The sequence below is a fragment of the Hyla sarda genome, chromosome 6 (genome assembly GCF_029499605.1).
Source record: "Hyla sarda isolate aHylSar1 chromosome 6, aHylSar1.hap1, whole genome shotgun sequence".
Lineage (NCBI taxonomy): Eukaryota > Metazoa > Chordata > Amphibia > Anura > Hylidae > Hyla > Hyla sarda.
Window position 1 is genome coordinate 118,881,259 of NC_079194.1, and position 7,897 is coordinate 118,889,155.

A 7,897-nucleotide genomic window follows, 5' to 3' on the forward strand; every position below is an offset into this window, starting at 1 on the left:
ACGTAGCAGAAGGTCGGGGCAGGCAGCAAGGATCGTAGTCAGGGGCAACGGCAGGAGGTCTGGAACACAGGCTAGGAACAAACAAGGGAACGCTTTCACTAGGCACAAGGGCAACAAGATCCGGCAAGGGAGTGCAGGGGAAGTGAGGTATAAGTAGGGAGTGCACAGGTGGAAACTAATCAAGGTAATTGGGAAGATTGGACCAGGCACCATCATTGGTGCACTGGCCCTTTAAATCGCAGAGACCCGGCGCGCGCGCGCCCTAGGGAGCGGGGCCGCGCGCGCCGGGACAGGACCGACGGAGAGCGAGTCAGGTACGGGAGCCGGGGTGCGCATCGCGAGCGGGCGCCACCCGCATCGCGAATCGCATCCCGGCTGGAGGCGGTGCCGCAGCGCACCCGGTCAGTGGATCTGACCGGGGCGCTCCGGGGAGGAACGGGGACCCGGAGCGCTCGGCGTAACAATATTCATTACGTAAAACGTAATAACTTAAACTTAATAATTTTAATATTATTCTTAGGATAAATTATATGGAGCGCAATTTTTTTTTTAAAAATCTAACAAAAGGAAAGGTGTGCAAAAAACACCATGTGCCACCTACACCACCAAGTATTGGTGATGCAAAGACCTCTAAAAGGTGAAAGGGAACAACATATGGTCCATTATAACTGGTGGGGGTAAAAAACTTCCCCTGTAAGGCCCTACTCTCACACTATTAATTCCCTTCTTGGCAAGTGTTCCTCACCCTAAAAAGGGACGGACCCACACAGCAACCTCTCCCTATTTCCACCTACAAACACTGCCATTTCCCAGGGTTTTTAGTTGGAAATAGGGAGAGGTTCCTGTGAGTAACATTTGCCAAGAAGGGAATTAATAATGCGAGAGTAGGGCCTTACAGGGGAAGTTTCCCCCCCCCCCCCACACCACCTGTTACAATGGACCATACATTGTTCCCTTCCACCTTTTAGAGGTCTTTGCATCACATTAATACTTGGTGGTGTAGGTGGCACATGGTGTAAAAAACACACCTCTCCTTTTCTTAGATTAAAAAATTTTTTTTTTTTAGTCCATATATTTTATCCTAAGAAAAGTTAAGTTTCAGCTAATGCATATCCTCAATACTTGTGGTCTGATGCGGAGGAATTTCTGTAACTAGGGAGCAGCACCTTAAACCTGTTTGGCACTATCCATATTTGTGAAGTGTTGGTGTGGCACCATGGTTAATCTACTCTGATGCATCAGGCATTGGTGGGTGGAAATCCTGGCTGATCCATGCCGTATTCATATTCACAAAGGTCAGTCTCTCCACATTTTTGGTGCACAGACGAGTTTTACTTGGGGTTACTATGTCCCCCGCCGCTCTAAACACCTGGTCTGATGGCACACTACTGGCCGGGCAAGACAGCTTTTCCAGGGCAAACTCTGCTAGTTGCGGCCACAAATCAAGTTTGGATGTCCAGAATTCCAGCGAATCTTCAAAGTGTGTTGGCATGGTCATCTCAAGGTAAATTACCACCTGCTGGTTCCGCTCCTGCTCCAGGTCTATCTGCTGCTGATAAGTTGCTTTACTATGCGGGTGAAGAAAGCTACTTATCAGCGACTGTAGACTCAGGCTGCTGCTGATGGAGCTGGTACTGCTCCTGCCACCCCACCCCTCCCCAGCAGCCATGGCAGTGGAAGGTGAGCGCAGAGGGTCCCCTGAATCAGACCTGCGAGAGGATGGATGATGGCTCAGAGAGGCATCGGCCAACTGACTACGTAGTATGTCTCTGTAGTAGGTCATTTTGATCTCCCTCTCAGTGGGTGTAAAAAAGGTCCCCATTTTGTGCCGGTAGCGAGAGTCCAACAAGGTGGAGAGCTATAAGACATCTCTCTGCCGAATGGTGACAATTTGGCGATCACTACACAAGCAAGTGAGCGTACATCGCGCCATTTGTGCAAGTGACTCAGGAGGACTACCTGCCTCCATCTCCACTGCATACTGCCACGGTGTATCTGGGTCCTCTGTCTCATCTTCCTCATCACCCTGTAGCACTACTCCACAGCCTGTTCCTGCTCCTCTTCTCCGGTCAGATGACTATAAAAACCACCCATTTCGCGAAACCTTACCTGTTCTCCACTGTCCCCCTTCTCCTCCTCTTCCAGTTCAGCACCCACAGGGCTCATGTGGCCGTGAGATGTAGGCACCACGTCTCCAGTGCCCTGACCAGCCATCGTTTCCAACATGAGTTGTAGTAGATGAAGCAGTGGAATGACGTAGTTCATCCCATAATCCTAGCGACTGACTAATAATGTGGCTTCCTCAAAGGGCCTGAGCAAACAGAAGGTGTCACGTATGAGCTGCCACTGGTTAACATTGAAGTTACACAGGAGAGTACCCCTATCCGCTTGGATCACCAACAAATCGGTGATGGCTTTTCTCTTTTCGTATAGTCGGTCCAACATATGGAGGGTGGAATTCCAACATGTGGAAACATTGCAAATAAGACTTTGTTGGGGGATGCCATTCTGATGCTGCAGCTCAGGAAGGGTGTGCTTTACGGTGTACAAGTGGCTGAAGTGCATGCAAAGTTTCCTTCCCATTGTTAGGATGTCTTGCAGATGAGGGGAACACTTCAGGAACCGCTTGGCAACCAGATTGAATACGTGTGCCATACAGGGTTCAGGCTTCCTTGACGCAGCTCAGACAAGATGTTCTTCCCATTGTCGGTCACCATGATTCCCATTTCCAGTTTTCGTGGAGTAAGCCATGATTCAATTTCTTGGTGAATGAATTTTAGCAGTTCCTCCCCTGTGTGACTCCGTTCGCCAAGGCAAACCATGTGAAGAACAGTGTGACACCGCTTTGCCGTGCACACATGGTATGCTGAGACTTGTCCGTGCAGTGGAGGCTGAGGACACGGTGGAGGATGAGGGGCGGAGTCGCACAAGAGAGCATGGAAGCGGGAGCGGGTTGACCTGTCTAAGTTGGTGTTGTGGCTGTGCAGGAACCACATTCGCCCAGTTGGCCGTAATGGTCATGTATTGTCCCTGACTGTAGTTACAGCTCCACATGTTGGCGCTGCCGTGCACTTTGGTACACACCGACAGGCTCAAGGACTGGCCCACCTTCTGTTCCACAAAATTGTGCAGGGCTGGTACTTTTTCACAAAGAAATTACGGCTTTAGATACTCCACCTCGGCTTGGCACAAGCCATCAGTTCTCTGAAAGGTGCAGAGTCCACCACTATAAAAGGGAGGGACTGCAGCACCAGCAACTTGGACAGGAGCACATTCAGCTTCTGTGCCGTTGGATGAGCGGGCACATACTGTTGTGTCGTGGACATGGCTCCGCTGATGGATTGCTGGCGGAATGACTGACTCCAAAGATCAACAGAAGATGGTATGACAGACAGCTCCCTTCGGAGCCTTTGCTGGCTGAAACAGGGAGTGGAGCCTGGATTGCACTAAATGGAGTTTAATGAAGCGATTTGTTTCATCGAAATGCTGCGATATTCGGATTTGTTACAAAGCGAATTTTCCTGAAATTCGTAACAAATTCGGATTCGTCAGATTCAATTCGCTCATCCCTACTTATAATATACAAAAAGAGGAGGGGAGGGAGGCAGCTGGTCATATGTGAGAAGTAAGGGAAGCCACCATTCATAGGGCAACACAGTGGAAGCAGGGCTATTCTAGGTTGTTGGCTGTCCTGAAGAGAGGTTTTCAGGTTGCTTTTTAAGGTCTTGATGGGAAATGAGAGCCAAATCAGTCAGGGTATTGGGTTCCAGTGTACGGTGGGGGAAGCATGGTAGAAATCTTGGAGACAGTTGTGGATAGGGGATAAGTGTTTAAATACTGGATGGATTTGAGTGTTTGATGGAAGGCCACAGAGGAGGATGATGCAGTAGTCCAAGTGAGAGATGATGAGGGCATATACTAATAGTTTAATTGAGTGAAAGTGAAGGAATAAGCTTATTCTAGAACTGTTTTTAAGGTGAAGACAACGGGAAGGTTGAGGGTCTGGTTTGAGTCTGGCCATGAAGCAGAGCCCATGTAAAGTTACAGGGTTGCCGAGAATTTAAAAGATTAATGTTATTTAAATTTTTACTGCAAGTAAGAAACACTTCTACACTGCTCAAAAAAATAAAGGGAACACTAAGATAACACATCCTAGATCTGAATGAATGAACTAATCATGTGCAATACTTTCGTCTTTACATAGTTGAATGTGCTGACAACAAAATCACACAAAAAGGATCAATGGAAATCAAATTTATCAACTCATGGATGTCTGGATATGGAGTCACACTCAAAATCAAAGTGGAAAACCAGACTATGGGCTGATCCAACTTATGTAATGTCCTTAAAACAGGTCAAAATGAGGCTCAGTAGTGTGTGTGGCCTCCATGTGCCCGTATGACCTCCCTACAATGCCTAGGCATGCTCCTGATGAGGTAGCAGATGGTCTCCTGAGGGATATCCTCCCAGACCTGGACTTAAGCATCCGCCAACTCCTGGACAGTCTGTGGTGCAGCGTGGCGTTGGTGGATGGAGCGAGACATGATGTCCCAGATGTAGTAAACGGATTCAGGTCTGGAGAACGGGCGGGCCAGTTCATAGCATCAATGCCTTCCTCTTGCAGGAACTGCTGACACACTCCAGCCACATGAGGTCTAGTATTGTCTTGCATTAGGAGAGCACCAGCATATGGTCTCACAAGGGGTCTGAGGATCTCATCTCGGTACCTAATGGCAGTCTGGCTACCTTTGGCAAGCACATGGAGGGCTGTGCGGCCCCCTAAAGAAATGCCACCCCACACCATTACTGACCCACCGCCAAACCAGTCATGCTGGAGGATGTTGCAGGCAGCAGAATGTTCTCCACGGCATCTCCAGACTCTGTCACGTCTGTCACATATGCTCAGTGTTAACCTGCTTTCATCTGTGAAGAGCACAGGGCGCCAGTGGCGAAATTGCCAATCTTGGTGTTCTCCGCCAAACGTCCTGCACGGTGTTGGGCTGTAAGCACAACCCCGACCCGTGGGTGTCGGGCCCTCATACCACCCTCATGGAGTCTGTTTCTGTCCATTTGAGTGGACACATGCACATTTGTGGCCTGCTGGAGGTCATTTTGCAGGGCTCTGGCAGTGCTCCTCCTTGCACAAAGTCAGAGGTAGCGGCCCTGCTGCTGGGTTGTTGCCCTCCTACACCCTCCTCCACATCTCCTGATGTACTAGCCTGTCTCCTGTTAGCACCTCCATGCTCTGGATACTATGCTGACAGACACAGCAAACCTTCTTGCCACAGCTCACATTGATGTGCCATCCTGGATGAGCTGCACTACCTGAGCCACTTGTGTGGGTTGTACACTCATGCTACCACTAGAGTGAAAGCACCGCCAACATTCAACATTCAAAAGTGACCAAAACATCAGTGAGGAAGCATAGGAACTGAGAAGTGGTCTGTGGTCACCACCTGCAGAATCACTCCTTTATTGGGGTGTCTTGCTAATTGCCTATAATTTCCACCTGTTGTCTGTTCCATTTGAACAACAGCATGTGAAATTAATTGTCAATCAGTGTTGCTTCCTGAGTGGACAGTGTGATTTTACAGAATTGTGATTGACTTACATTGTGTAGTTTGTGTTCCCTTTATTTTTTTGAGTAGTGTATATTAATAGCTATCATTTTAGAAAGGGATGTCCTTAAAGCTCTTGTAGGGGTAATGTGGGGAAACAACTGCATATTAATGCCTATGAATCTAGATAGGGATGTCCTAAAAGCTCATGTAGCGGTAATGTGTAGACAATATCTATGTCCTTTATGTCAGGTGAGATGATTAATGGGGTACTCCACTGGCCAGTGTTCTGGACATTTAGTTCCAAACGGTATGTTCGCGCTGCAGGGGTCGGCCACGCCCCCTCGTGCCGTAAGGCCATGCCCCCAATGCAAGTCTGTGGGAGGGGGCGTGGCCATCACACCCTCCCATAGACTTGCATTGAGGGGGCGTGGCTGACCCCCACAGGACAAACACAGCGTTCGGAACTAAATGTTCCAAAGGCTGGCCAGTGGAGTAACCCTTTAACCCTTGTGCTTTTTTACAATTTGTCAAAGTTTCTTAAAAATTGGATAAAAAAATTAACAGGTCCTATTTAAAGAGACAGGTCTAATTTTAGAGGTCAGGTCCTTTAAAAAAATAAAATAAAAATAAAAAACCCCTGGGGGCTTTATAAGGGACACATTCATATTGTCCCTTTCGTTCTCAGTATCCACTTTCCCTTCTTCACAAGTGTTCATTAACAAACACGCAGGACGTACAGCGTCCCCTTCACACAGTCTCCCCATTGTGTCTGAGCATGCTGTATCCGGCTGGCCCCTCAAGGTATGAAACCAAATATTGTTTTGAATGCTTTCAAGAGTTTAAGTACCATATCTGCAAATTACGTGAATCAACCTGAACGAGATAACAAGGCTGTACTTTTTGTGTCTCTTCTATTTTTGGCATCAGACCAAACAGCAGAACATCACAGATATTTATCCGGTTCTAGAGGCTAATTTAAGAACCTGCCATTAAAGATGAGCCTCCATTTTTATCACATTAAAGTATTGTCTACCCAGCTGCTTACAGCTCTGATCATATGGTGGCAACCAGCAGTAATACCCATCTTCTCATCTAAATATAGACAGATTTTGGAGGAGGGGGATTGAATTTTTTTATTTGATATTGCCTCCTGTCTTTGAAGTTGCTAAATACAATTATAACTATGGTATTGCCTAAGTAGCAAATGCAGGATTGTATTGCAGCCTTAAATAGTAGTTTGATCTCGATAACAGAGGGAAGTCCCAAGCAGGAGACCCTTTGCTATGATGTCTTTATTTTATAATAGGCTTTTAAAGGAATTGTCAGGAAGTTCTTTTTACATTAGAATGTTCTCCGTCTGGGGTAGACAGTATATAAAAAAAAAAGTGTGTACTCACCTGCCTCAATCCCCTGACACCAACATTCCATTGGTACCTAGTCCCACTGCTCAGCAGTTCCTGGTCTAAACCTGAAAAGTAGCCCCATAGCAAAACTAGGACCATCATAGCCCAAACATGAGCTTAAAAGGATCATTTTACTCTGTCTCCTTCATCATACTAGTACTAGGTCTTTAAGTTCACATTTCACTGTATATTACCTTTTGATTCCCGTCTATTGCACATTCACTACCTACACTCAATCTCCAAGGCTGCTTGAAAGGGTTTGTGAACTTTTGCAAGCAACCTGTTAAAGCTCCAGTGCATCTACATTTTAATTAATGAACCCACTTTGCTAAATAATTATGATTAAAAAAAATCTATTTAGTTTTGTGTATGCCTGTGTGTCTCCATGGAAATGGAAAATAACTGCAGTCATTTAGAGTGAAGAGGTCCCCCTCATTTCATTGACCCCACAGTTTGCCAAGTTTGTTTGTGCTGTTCGCAACCAACCTTTAAGTACTGTTCACGTTTGTTCATCTGAACCCTCTGTCTCCCTGTACTTTATTCACTATCTGGGGTACACTCTATATGCATCTGCTGGAGGAACAGTAGTGTTGGGTGTGCCCCATATCCTCTATTTGGAACTGGAGGTCTGTTGTCCTGATGCCAAAATTTGACTGGTTACAGCAGGTTTTCTTTTGTTTTTTATAATTGCTGTTTTTGAGCCCAAGCCAGAAGTGGATCCATGAGGAAAGAGAAGTATAAGTACTTCCTTTATATTTTCCATTTTCTTAGAATCCACTTCTGGCTGTGGCTAAAAAAAACAAAACGATCTTTGGAATGAGGCAGCGAGTTGCGCATGTGCACTGCCGCTCCATTCATGGTCTGTGGGAGCAACAGAGATTCCTGACTACTGTATATAGCTATCTCTGGTACTCCCATAGATAATAAATGAGA